We start from the raw sequence: 14,957 nt of genomic DNA on the forward strand, positions 1-14,957 counted from the left end.
TATAGAGGCCCGGGGCTGGTGGAGAGAGAGGGGGTTAGGGATTCGGGGAGAGAGAAAGAGATGTGAAGGGAAAGAAAGACAAGGTATCAGACACCTTAAATACCGTGAGCGAGCGAGCGAGCGAGCGGACGAGATGAGGAGATTTTGATAGCTTATCGGACTAATAGGGACCCACCTGCCCATGACGAGGTGATAAGCGAGCGCACTTATCACATAAGCACTTGTGCTTATAAGTGCGTTGTCAATACGCCTAGATCTGGACTTATATCCGGCAGAAATAGCGGGATTTCCGAAGCTGTTGTGTGTGTGTGTGTGTGGTTGGTTCCTTCGTGAAAATAACTCCGGCCCCGTCTTATGCAAATGAGAATTAGAATAAAAAAATTGCAAAATCAATTTACGCAATATAGGAAAATCCAACGTGGCGCCGCGAGCCACTCGGGTATCGTGTGGATCCACAAGAGCGACCTCATAGTGGTCAAACTCTTTATCCGTGTTTGCCCGACATGTATAGAAATCCATGATTTTGAGATATCGCGGTATTATACTTACCGCTCGACACGAGTTATTATATAGAATGCACGCATTGAAAAGCGGTGAAGATACTTCGAGGTGCGCAAAATTTGTCCTTTTTTGGATTTTCGAGGAGCTATACCCTTTTTTTTTTTTTTACCTTTTGGCTAAGGTCAAGAATTTTTAAGGAACCTTTTCTAATACGGCAAGATTAGTATGCTTGATGGCATATGTGATAACTCATAGCTCCTCCCATTTTCAACCTATTTCCATTTATTATTATTATTATTATTATTATAACAACAACATTTCACGACAAAAAAGTCGAAATAAAAGGCGACAAGGGACAGGGTCGCTAGGACTTGTTAGGGTTAGTTGTGGGCAGAGGGAAGGAAACGCATGGGCAGGGTGGTTGGGGTCGCTTTAGCAGGAGGTGACGTCGAATTGACACGTGTCCAAATGCTATTGCTAGAAAAAAAACATAAGTTTGTCGCTGATCACTTAGCCTAAGTTGTTTTTTTCTTTTTCTTTTTTTTTTTTTCGGGATCAACAAGAAAAACTGAAAAAGAAACTCATCCTAAGTTTTTTGAAAGCTGTAAAAATTGAGTAGAGAAGGCAGTCGATTTATTTTGGAAACGTGAATATCGTAGATGAAAATAATTGGATTTCCCGAAAAAAAAAAAAACTCGTACGGAGTTTCTTATTTATACTCCGTCGCGCTCGTGTAAATGAAGAAGATTAATGAATCTAATTGCTTTGTTTTTTTTCCCGCCCAATAGAGAAATTAAATTCGCGGCTCGTCATACTTGCATGAATTAATCCGCTCGTCGAAAAAAAAAAAAACCATAGGGGGCATATAATATTACGCTAAACGGAGGGTAAATTAAATTTTTAGGGGCACTTAATAATTTCCTAATCGAGTATTATCGCAACGTGTTTGTGCATTAATTGTTTTAGCCCGAAAAAAAAATAGAATATGAAAAAAAAAGAAACTATATGTTTGTGAGTGTGTGTGTATATATATATACTGTAGAAGTTACGGCTCCTGCTTACATGCATGCACTTAGTCAAAAACAAGCAGATGTTGCTGGTTTTGGCGTTGCATGGTGCGCATTTATCGAGAAAACAGACTTTGATCTATCATTTTTTTTACTACTTTTTGTAAATTTTTTGGGTTTGTTTTTTTTACAACGGCGTTTTTGGCTGGTCGTGAAAACTGATTATCGTCGCAACGCCGGAAATGCCGAAGGCATAGAGGCTCGCCCTTCGGCAAACCGTGTGCCAAACACGTAGGGTTTTTCCGTCCATCAAATCGGCTGGCAACGCAACAATGACGATGAATATGTTAAAAACGATGGGTTTGAAGTTTCTCGTAGCTGTCCGTGCAGTGAATGGAAAGGGAACTCGCGCATCGGGTGAATTCAATACTAGGCGCCTTATTCATAAGCCCGAAGCTCGCCCGCGAATTGTCCACTGCGTTGAGTGATCATGTTTTGGAGCAGCTGCTTACGCGAGTTTGGTTCGTGCAGACGAATTTGCTGTTTCGGCGGCAATACGAGGGACTAAATGCCATGACAGCCTCTGAACTCGCGTACGACGAAGTGCTGCAAGTTGAGCTTTCCTTAGCAGCTCATTCAACAAGTGCCGATAAACACTTTTCTAAAAAGGACCACTCATTTCGGTAGTGATCTCACTTGAGCGCGCTTAATATTGTGCTAAAATTTTCGCTATACTAAAAAGTGTCTTGTATTGGGATTAGGTGCACAAACATAAGGAAATAAAGAATATATGCAAGAAAGAAAGATCGAAACACAAGGTTTATCCTGATTCACCCTTAAATTAGGACTATTTCTAGTAGAAAATTTCACTTTAATTAGTATCTTTCACGGGACCCATGTGCCTTCCTGTCAATGAAAAATATGGATCGACCCCAACATCTTAATTACATATCAGAAGCCCCACCCTCTTCTTCAAAGTGTAATTTGATTAATGCCATCTTAAAAGCTTGCTAAGAGTGCACCTTATTCAAGCCCTCTTTAGCCTTGGCAATCACTCACCTCCCTCGTCGGACCGGATTGTTTATAGACCTGCCATCTTTGGTAGGGAACATCCTTGAACCACAAGCTTACGAAAAGAGTCTTGCGTTGATACCGTATTGTGGAACTTTACTTAAGTTACTAGACGTTTTATCCATTTTGACCCGTCTCATTTGATGCATATAAAAGCACTTTTTCAACTGGTTCCCAATTTAGTAGTGATCTCACTTGAGCATGACTAAGTTGGAGACGTAAAAAAAAAAAAAAAAAACATTGTCACTACATTATAACTATTCCTTGTTAGTTAATTCTATTTTTCACTTTTCTCACTCATATAACTCAGAACACACTTACTCATAGTTGGCGTGTAATTCAATTCAATCTTGCTCCATTTGTCATCTTAGAAACTTAATAGGAGCAACACTTTATTGGAGCCCTCTTGACACTAACAATCACTCCCTTCTCTTGTCGAACCAGGTCATTACAATGGGGGCTTCTTCTAGAATCCTATTTACTTTATGTGGTCATAGGCTTTGAGTCAACAGTAGGAAAAATTAACAAATCAGTCCTATATTTATTTTACGGATACCAATTTAGTCCTAACTTTTTCAATTTTTTTCGATTAATGGTTCATTTGTGAGAATATCATGATAACAGAAAAAATTTTACATTAATTAGTTTTCGTCTATTTGGTAGTTTAGGGAAAGTGTTTTCTTTCTTAACGTAAGGGCAAGTCACTTTCTCCTAATTTAAGCTCGTTGTTTTCAGTCCATTAAAAACGTTTTACACATATCAATTAGTTCTTCGTCATCTAAATAATTGAAAGTCGGAAAATAATTTCTCGGAAATAGTTTTCTTTCGGACAAACAGACCCTTAGTCTTATGCCTTTGCGCGAAATTCCAATATAGTCATTATGTTCAATTTTTGTCGAAAATTGATGATATGACAATCTAGACATCGTTGGCCATCTTAAGTGGCACATTGCCACATTAATGATTTTCAACAAAAATTGGCCAAAAAGAGTGTATTGAAATTTTGCGCAAAGACTTAGGACTAAATTGGCAAAGTTGAAAAACTTAAGACTAAACCGACCTTCGTACGATAGATATAGGATTGATTGGACAATTTTTCTGTCAATATTAATCAGGACATCATCGCATAAAGTTCAATAAGTGCTATCTAGGATTATCTATATGAATTGAGTAAAAAACAGGACTTGCGGTATCATTTATGATGAGATAGAAAATTTTGGTTTATTAAAGATGATAACAACAAAGCTACTTATAGTAGTTTGTTATGATATTTTCAAAATCACTTCATGTTGTGTGAGAGAGAGGGGTTTGACTGGGGCGTCAAGATTTTTCAATTCAAGTACCAAAGGTTACCTCTAGGTTAAGGCCATGACGTCACAAATCTGAACTTGCTCAGATTCATGAGAGTCACAAGGTATTTCATGCACCCCTAGATAGTCGAGCTTTGCATTATTCTTTGAATTATCACTAATTGCAATCTAGGATCGTCTATATAAATTGAGTAAAAAATGAGTCTTGCGGTCTCGTTTACGATGAGATAGAAAATTTTGCTTTATTAATGATGATAACGACAACAATACTTATCATAGCTTGTCATGATGTATTCAAAATCGCTTCATATCGTGAGAGAGGGCGGGGCCAATTGGGGTGTCAAGATTTTTTGGCTCGAGTACCACAGGTTACTTCTAGGTTAAGGCCGTGATGTCACAAACCTGAACTTACTTGGATTCATGAGACTCACGAGGTATTTCATGGACCTTTAAATAGTCGAGCTTTGCGTTGTGTTTTGAAATATAATTAAGTGCTATCTAGGATTGTCTATATAAATTGAGTCAAAAACTCTTTCGGTCTCATTTACGATGAGATAGAAAATTTTAGTTTATTAGTGATGATAACAAATTAAAAAACACTTACTATAGTTTGTTATGGCATACTCAAAATCATTTCATATCATGTGAGAGAGGGGGATTGATTGGGGCGTCAAGAAATTTTAGCTCGAGTACCGAAGGTTACTCCTAGGTTTAGGCCGTGATGTCACAAACATGAATTGGCTTGGACTCATGAGACTTGCGAGGTGTTTCATAAACCTCTAAATAGTCGAGCTTTGCTTTATATTTTGAAATATCATTAAGTGCTATCTACGATTGTCTATATGAATTGAGTCATAAAAGGGTCGTGCGGTCGCATTCACGATGAGAAAGAAAATTTTGATAACAACAAAATTTCTTATTATAGTTTGTTATGATATATTCAAAATCACTTCATATCGTGTGAGAAAGAGAGAGGGTTGATAGGCATCGAGAGTGTCAAAGGTTACTTTTAGGTTAAGGCTGTGACATCACGGACTTGAACTTGCTCGAATTTATGAGACTCACAAGGTACTTCACGTACCTCTAGATAGTCGAGCTTTACGTTATTCTATGAAATAGTGAGAGAGAGAGAGAGAGAGAGAGTGTGTGTGTGTGTGTGTGTGTGTGTGAATTGGTAGGTTTTGTAAAGGAAGTAATGGACAGAGTTAAGGAGCAATGAAAATTAACAGTACCATGAGAATCCTTAGGAATCGGAATCACGCTTTTTCTTAAGAAATGATAACGAAATTTACAGTTATATTCCACAGAACACAAATCATTCTTCTTCTTTTTCTCCCTAAATTAGTGGCTTTACTTATGCATCATCACTTATTACAGTTGATTTTTCAAATTCCTTATCGCCAAATTTTGATTTAAATATTATCAATTACAAATCCGACCCATTTCTTAATATGTCAATTTCACAAGGTCTTTACTAACAAATGTCCTCAAAGCGCTTGTTAAACTTATGTAGTAAGGAAATATACAAATTCCAAAGTATGGATTGCGGCATATTAAAGGATAGTTGCTGCGTTGGAAATTTCAATATTCCCGACTTGGATAAGAAGTGACGAATAAGGAAAGTTAAAAACAATTGGCCATTTTCGATGTATAGTCTATTTCGTATTACGCTTATTGATTTATCGCAAATCAAAATATTTACTGAGTATCCCGGTTAAAAAAAATTAAAAAAGCCATCGTTTTATAAAGGATTAATATCATAAAAATCTCTAAATTGGTAGACATGTGACAAATTTATCCCAAACTATTTTTTTGATCGTGAAAAATCTTAAACCGATACTGTTATGACAAATTTACCCAAAACTATATTTTTTATTATTAAAAACCCTAAATTGCTACAGTTGTGACCGATTTACGCTAAACTAATTTTTTTTACCCTAAAAAATCACAGATTGGTATACCTGCGATAAATTTACCCTCCGTTAAATTTGGTTAATACTACTAAAAATTTCAAATTGATACACATATGACAAATAGAGGATAAAAATCCCAAGCTATGAACCCGTCAATTGCCATGTGTCATGTAAACTAGCATTTTAACAGTTAGATTTAACGAAAACTAATGGATAGTAAATTTATCGTAAATATATCATTTTGGGTAAAATTGTCATAAGTATACCGGTTTGAAAATTTTTACAGTTAAAAAAATAGGTTGAAGCAAATTTATTATAGATATATCAGTTTAGGATTTTCTGTGATATTAATTTTTTTTATATATATAAATGAGGCTGATGCATTATTACCGCTTTTAGTCGATAGGACGTCGACCGAATTTACACTGTTAATAAAAGTCGGGGCCGTCCCGGTCTGACCAACAGGCGCGTCCCGAAATGCCCGAGAGAGTACGCATGGAAAAGACTACTCGCGCGTGGGGCCACGTCCCCCCCCTTTAAATTCAATTATAAATGACAGACGTGTGACGGACGTTTTATTAAATGGATAAAGTCAGGGGAGTCATGCAAAACATGAGAAAGTCTTCCACCCACACCTCGCGAGAACTCTCGCGGTTTCTCGCGCCTTGCTCCCCCGCAACCGCGATATACCGCCACGCGATACGCGGCCCCGCTTCCTTCTCGTCGCGCGAGAAGAGAGAGGGGAGACAGCCTCACGTCAATTCACCGTGACGCAAGACATTTTAAACGGTTCTAATCAGAGGGAGAAAAGGAGGGGGGTTTTTGTTTTATATTAGGAAGGAGGGCGCGATCGACTGCGGCCGGGTGCAGGGTGAGCGCGGTACGACGCGCCTATCGGATCGCTCGCCCGGTCGCTGAATGGGGGTTGACTTTCGATGGTTGTTTTTGAGGCGCCACGTAGGCACGTCCCTGTCGGTTTTCGGAAATCCCCCGGTCCGTTTCATAAATTGGAGCCGACCGCACATTCATTTAACTTTTTGCGTGGAAGAAAGTTTTATTACCAAAATAATATTAGGAAGAGAAAATCTACAATAAATGAAGGGTATTTAAAAAAAAAAAAGATAAAAATCCAATTTGCCATTTTGGAGTGAATAATTATCGACGTGCATTTGACAGAGATTTCGTTACCAAGTATGTCGGGGCACTTATCAAACAACAAAGTAGGAAAAGTCCATAATTTTCGACGCGTTGTTTTTTCTTGTGTTGTGTAATCGATAAATTGAAAATCAAAACCTTTTCTTACGCTGTAAGAAGGTAGGGATGTCTGTTTAACTAGGATTTATTATGCAAGATTTGAAAGAGTAATGAAAATTGTATGTGAATATGCGTATCGACATTTGCATTTTATGAAAATTTTGAGAGCTTTTCGAATTTAAGATAAACGAAAGTAGGTGAACCACGAGATTTTCATATTATGCAAAGATTATAAAAAAAAAAAAGAAGGGGACAAATTTTTGTTTTTACCTTAATAGAAATGTCATCATGGGTAAGAAATCATTTGATACTAGTCATATTCTATGAGCTCTTGCCGATTAGATTATTCGGAGGTCCTTATTCTATCCAGAGTTCGATATTCGTCAAAGTTTGCGGTGAAATACGAGACTTCCGAACTACGCGTCACAGGAAACATTCTCTAGAAAATGATCGCTTCTATCGATAGTGAAAATATTTTTCATCGGCTACTTATTCCAAGAGATACATATGATATGACTATTTTCAAGAAAATATTTTTCAAATCACTCATTTTTTCGTGAAACGAACATGACCAACGTATTGCGGAATTTCTATAGTTAAAGGACATTAGAAGACTTCTCACGGGGTCCCTATAGATCTTCAATTGAAGCACATTTGGAGAGAAGGAAATCCATCCGCAGACCGGCTCGCCAATTTGGGGATCTATCGTTAGTTGAATCCTCATTTGTCCTAAGATTTAAATGTCGTGTCATGGGGAACAAAGTAGGAAAAGTTGACTGTATATGTCTATCTGGTGTGATGACGTCAGCATGATGCGAAAATACATCTATATCTATCTATGACACTTTATTTATTTATTTTTGGAAAAATTAATCTAATAGTGACAAATCTTTGAATTGTACCCGCAATATTCCATCATTTTAGACTTTTTTTTTTTTTTTTGGTTTCGAGTTCACAGACGGCACAGAAGTTTTCCCCCTCCATATATGGCTAGGCAATATGCACATGCTAAATGCATGTGTACTTCACACCCACTCGACCTTTGATTTTGGTAGGTTCACGGGAATTATACTTCTATGTTTTTCGTACTTGCATGTTGCGCGTAATAATATCTTCGCTGTGACAGGATTCGGCGCACGAATGACAACGAAGTAAAGTGTAAAAAAAGCGAGAAAATGAAATCAAGACACAATGTTTATTCTGATTTACCCTTAAATTAAGGTTATATCCGGTAGAGAATTCCACTATAATTAGCAATCCGTATTATTTCCGTTACATTTCCCAATTACAAGAGAAAGAAAAAAAATAATATATGGAAGTAGCTGTTCATGGATCTAAGCTCGGACTACGAAGGAAAAAAAATATGATCTCAAACTATTAAAGCTGTCTGGTGACTCGGGATGCTGCCTCCCCAGTCCCCACTAAGGCGGTCTCCGGATCCTCTTGCTTTTTCTGTCGATGGAGAGTATGAAACACATCCCAACACACCACAGTTGAATTTTCTGGTCTATATTCCACTAGATCGAGTCCATCATAACCGTTCACCTTACGACCCCACTTCCGACGCCTAAGCGAGCCCCGCGACATGGACGGTCCCGATGGACTTGGTCTATCGAGCTCGGATCCTATATAAAGAAATGGCCTTTTGCGCTGACACTGTGTATGGGCAGGAGACACTTGCATGTGGTAAAAGCTTGTGTAACTTTTTCCTCCCCTCCTTTTCCCTCTTTCAGCAAGCACAGTTTCCCTTTCGCCTCTTTTGCAAAGTGTTATCAAAGTTCCACACGAAATTTCATGTGGCAAAACCCTTTATTCTTTTCTTTCTCATGCCCAATAAGAAAAGTTGAACTTTTGCACTAGCAAGATACTTTCTCTCAAATATGATTTTACTTTATTACAATCTCCAGAACTTTGTCCTTCTTTCTGTGGTAGCACTAGAGATAGTGTTTTGTCTCCACTCTAGCTAAACACAGTAAGTGTTAACCTCATTAAAAAACCCCAAACACGATGTCGCATGTGAAATAATTTTATAATGACATCATATGACACATTTATCTCAAATTAATTCTTGTTTTTGCAACAAAAAAAAAAAATTAAAGTGGTACCCCAAACCCATATCTATCCTCCGAAAGACGGATCTGGTATGAAGAAAGACAGATTTGGGCATTTTCATGATAAATGATTCGGATCATAGGTACTGATTCGAGAATTTTGTGTGGGACGAAATTTTGTTTGAGGTGAACGTGCCCAAGGATATCGGATTGAGATTTTTAATAAAACTCATAGAACTCTTACTTGCGATCTGTGTAGTAAGTCTTTAATTATGATAACCAACAATAATAGACTAGAGACAATCTATCCATAGATAGGTACCTAAATTGTCCGTTTGTACTCTTACACTCCAATTAAGGATTAGAAAGTCAAAGTTGAAAAGGTTGTCAACATCTTGTTGTTATAATGTTTATTCGTAGGGATTAGCTTAGTATGAGCTGTAATGACGTGCAGAATGCTTATGGAAAAAAAACGCATTTCACATCCCATTTCTGGATGATTTTATTTTCATTTGTTAATTTTTCTAAATTATCTTTTAGTTATTTAACCGGACCGTAATATATTGCACAATTATCAATTAAATAATTTCGTATAGAAAAAGCCAGTCTTAAGATCGTGAGGCGTATTAATAAATGGGTGATTACTTATAATGAAAAAAACATTCGGCCAACGATTTGCTTCTTATCCAAAACATTAATTAAGAGCCAATTATTTATTAATTTTCCATCTGTAGAGAATATGGTGATTTTAGCTTGAAATATTGATGATAATTAATCAAATTAATCAATTACTTAGTAAACATACCCCATTATCAATACTGCATAGCACGGATTCGAGGCTGATTATTGGCCATTCCAATAAAGTTAAGATAAATAATGGAGCGATAGCATCTCTAAAAAGTAATGATTTGAAAAATATTCTTTTAAAAGAGATTGGTTATATTCTTTAGAAAAATTAGTCAACGGAAAATGTTGTTATCATCAACGAAAATGTTACATTCTTGTGGATAAAAAAAAAATCATTGACTCATTTTTCCCAATGTTATAAACAATTGCATTAGAGAAGCGTTTTCCGAATAGTTACTTTTCTATGAAACAAACACACTATCGGTAGGCAAAACATATACTAAGATTAGCATCAATCTTTCTAATGGGGATTGACATCAATCTTTCTAATGGGGTCATAATCAAGTTTCGCTTTAAGTGCATGAAATATTTTTCTCAAGAAATTGAAATCGAATAAAACATAATTATGTTAAGTCTTATGACTAAAAATCGTATGCCTCTACTTTTTCCTTTTTATAAATGATAAAATTGAGAATAAGGGTTTGTTTGGTTCGAGTTTTGGGAATATCTTTGGGAAAATGCATAATGCCTTTAAGCTAAAGGGTTCTTCGAAACATAAGCAGTATTTCGTAGAGTGCATTTTAGAAATACATTGGGAGGCAACTTTGACCTAAATAGCCCTTGGCAAAGCTACACTTTGTAAAGGACTTTTGTTAATATGTATAATCTCAAACTATTTGCTAGTGGAACTCAACCATCGGCGAGCCAAATGGACCACCAGGCGGCCTCACCTAAGGTGGCCCGCCCTCAAGAGATGCTCGGCTGTGGTCACGAGACCTAGGTTGTGTTGCCTTGGATCGTGCGACCCATGCCTCGCCTGAGGTCATGGCACCTTGAAGATTTAGCTCGCTAGTGACTCGCCAATTGCTGAGGCCGTCAGCGGCAAATTGGGCTCTTTGAGGACATTCCCTAAATTATAAAAGCTGAGCAAGGTCAATGTTGGAAGAAAAAAAATGCCTAATTGTATTCCAAGAATTATACTTTCCAAAGTAGCTCTAAATCTATCTTGAACCAAAGGTCATGAAGCTTTTGGAAATGCAATTGCATTTTCCCAAAGTTTTTCAAAAATGAATCAAACGCTATTTGTATTTGACTAAAATACTTTAGAGCCTCAAAATCCATTTCAAGTGATAGAACCTAGTAGAGCCTAAGTTCTAGAGAATCGGGCTCGGGGACGTAGAAGAAGTGCACATGAAAATCTATGGCACCGCTAGGTGCATATTTTGTGCATTGCATATAAACTTATGCATATGCAATAATATAGAAGACTTATTTCACAATTGGCAATAAAATAGAATCTTTTCTCTTATACCTTCTACTTTTGTAGACAAAAGTTTCGGCATAGGCACCCTCATTCACATTAGCTAGTGCTCGTTATATTAAGGTTCTACATAGGTTCGAAAATCGACATTCCAAAAGTGTACCCTTCCCATTTGGGGAATTTTTCAAAGACGCACTCGTGCACCAAATCAATTTTTCTTTCGGACGATTCTGTTATATTTTGATTATAACATAAAGTCGCGGCTTCATAAAACAATTTTAAGATGCGTTGAGATATTTCCGCACCCAAATTTAAAGAAATCCTTGTAATGTTACAACGACGCGGTCGCCCCTCCTCCCTCATTTCGGACTCGGTGTTTTCATATGACTCGACCTTTCTCTACGTAACGATAATAAAGCGAAAAAGAAAAGAAAAGAAAAGAAAAGAAAAGAAAAGTCGGGAGCAGAAAATGACGTGGGTGGTGGTGGGGCGCGTCGTGAAATGAATCCCTTTCCCCAATCCCTTTCCAATGGGGACATCTGCACTGCGAGTCTGCGACAAAAGCATGATTTAAAGTATAATTTCCTCTCTCTCTTTTTTTTTTTTTTGTGTGTGCGTCTTTAATTAAAATGAGAAAATTGAAGGTAAAAAAATGATAATGAAGATAATAATAAAATAAAGGGATGGGGGAAAATCCATTCAAAGCAAGCAACAGATGTCGCGATCAAAGGGGGGGCGTTTTCTCGGATGCTTCCCTGGCAAACCCAATCTTGTCTTCTACCTTTGGATACGTCCCCGCACAGTTAACGTCCCACCCACATGCATCTCATCTCATCTCATCTCGCCTCTCTCTCTCTCTCTCGTGCTTCGCCGTTTCTTTCAAAACGACCCCACAAGAGGGTAGAACCCAGAAAAAGGAAGAAGAAGAAGAAGAAGAAGAAGAAGAGGAGGAGGAGGAGGAGGGGGTTGATAGGAGAGTATACGTTTGCCTCCAAGTTTTTAGGGTTTTGGCGAAACGACGCCGACATCTCGATTCCCGCAATTCGCTCCCCAAATTTTTGAAATCGGCCGTATCGTGTCCCCGATTTCGACTTCGGTCGCATTTCGATTGGAGCCCTGGTTGTGTGATGGCCCGTGACTGATTATTGAGGGCATATTCGTTATATGGATATGCACGAATAAAAAGAAAGCTGAAGGGTAATTTTGGAAGTATCTTGCATGCGCGACTAATGTTTTCGGCGAGAATTTGCCTGGAGCCGATGCCAAATGCACATCCATGCATAGTTCGAAAATATATTTTGGAGTAGTTTTTGTTATGATTCGGTATGCAAACCACAAACAAAGTAAAGCGTAAAAGCGAAAATTAAAATAAGATCGAGACACAAGGTACACAAGGTTTTATCATGATTCACCCTTAAACTAGGGTTATATCCAATGGAAGATTCTATTATAATTAGTACCTCGCAATTCTTTGTTACATCTCTCAATTATAAGAGAAAAATATCACATATAGTAGTAGCTATTCATGGGCTTAAACCCTAATTACTAATGAAAAAACATGGATTCAAACTATAAAAATCCTATGGTGTCTAACCCCGTGCTTTTCTGTTTATAGGGAGTATGAACCACATCTCAATAATTTTATACTTTTCTCTTCCATATGTTAGATGATATGCAACCAATTTGGCCTCCATAACTGAACACATGCGATCGCGCGGTCAAATACGTAACCAAAATTTGGCGGACATCGACGCTGTCGAGCACATTACCGCCAGTTTCAAGAAGTCAGGGGGCAAATTGCAAAAACGGAAACATCAATAGGGTGACTTGCCACAATCCCAAAAATTGGAGGGCAACATGTGATTCTCCCTTAAAAAAAGGTCACGAGGGCTTATAATGGAGGAGGGATTAATCAAACAACGCTCGATTTGATTGTCTCATGAAGCAACCATTTGAAGTCAAAAGCAAAGTGTGATTTTATTGCAAAATGGTAGACTCGAGCCGAACTCAAGTTCTAATCACAGAAACGATAATCAGAAGTGATTCAACTATCCTTTTCTTTGTTTTATGAGCACACTTATCCGTTGGTCATAGCCCTAATAAGCTACCCGAATTAAAAGTATCGAGAAATGCAATTGACTTTTTATTTATAGGGAACTCAAATCAACTCGTCCGCTCAATCTAACTTCTGATGAGCCACTCAATCCGAATATTATCACATCGGTGTACGTTGAGAGTTCGGCCCCTGCCCAAACCCACCAAACATTTTGAAACGGGTGGTAGTTTTTCTAATCTTTCGAGTGTGGCACCACGTCTATTGGCTACGTCCACGTATGTCTCTCCAATCACTTAAGAGTTCAAGAAAATAAGAAAGAGGAAAGTTAACAATTTCTTCCCGAGTTATGTGGGTCCATTGTCCAATATTAATGCGTAGGCATGCAGATTTGAGCAAAATTTCTCACTTAGTCCTAAATCCCGTCAGCGATTTTCGGGGAATAATTTGGCCGGAAGGATTATATTGAAATTCTGACGAATGTTCAAAACTAAATTCACAAAAAAAATTTAAAAAAAGTTAAGATTAAATTGGCATCCGCATAATAGATTTAGGTCTAATCGGACAATTTCCCCGTGCAAAGTTAGTTTTATAAGCAAAGGGAAGTGTAAAGATCTAATGCTTTACTTTTTGTTGACAAATAACTTGAAGACACATAAGTCGCGTGCTGGAATTCGGACCCTTCGAAGTCAATAAGGAAAGACACACGAAAGCGACAAGATAGATTCCTGGAACGAGGGCTACAACTCAGACGAGAACTTTCTAGAATTACGAGATTGGTCGCACAATTGAATTTGAAAATTCACACACAAAAAAAAAAAAAAAAAGGAATAAAAAAAAGAAAATGAAAATGAAGAGTTCCATATTTGACTTCTTCAGTGCATGGAAGTGGGCGAGGGCGCCATCGCTCTCGGGGTCGTCCTTTTTCGTGTTGAATAATTCAGAGCGTGCCGGAAATGACGATTTTAGCCCTCCTGTTTGACCTAAACGCCACAACACGACACATCCTTCGGGTGCGACTGGTGTCGTGACGAATCATGTCTATTCTCTCTCTCTCTCTACACTCAAATGATTTTTATCATAGTAACAATCTCTTAGGTTCTCATTCGCCATCAACATCCGAAGGATGCAAGACCCCTTAATCTTTCTCGAAGACTTAACACGTACCTTTTGTTTCCTTCGAACAAAACGTCAAGCGTCGATCGGCTGATTCCCCATCGGACGTGGCGGTCGCATGGGCCAGTGACCCTGAATCGGCTACCGGGAGGGTTCGGAAAACTATTAAGTGCACTGTGTATGGACGAAAAGACACGACAAAGGGTGCGCGGTCGTTTCACATAAGATAATTAATTTTAAAAATATTTTTTTAAAAAAATAATCACTTATATCACATACAAAAATTAATGAATGAAAAAAATATTTTTATCATTTATGAAAATATTTAAACATAATTATAATAATTTTTATCGACTAATTATTTCATATAATATTAGTGATTATCTTTTAGGAAAATACTTTCTAAATCATTCATTCTCCGTTAAACAAACGGTAGCCTAATTGGGAAAAGGGACAATAATCTTTCGCCTTAGTATTCTTTTGTCTTAACACGATTCCTATTTACAACCAGAAGTAAAAGTCAAATGAAAATTGATAACGAAAGATATCTCATTCTTAAAATTTTTCCCCCTAG

This window comes from Rhodamnia argentea, chromosome 4 (genome assembly GCF_020921035.1).
Source record: "Rhodamnia argentea isolate NSW1041297 chromosome 4, ASM2092103v1, whole genome shotgun sequence".
NCBI lineage: Eukaryota > Viridiplantae > Streptophyta > Magnoliopsida > Myrtales > Myrtaceae > Rhodamnia > Rhodamnia argentea.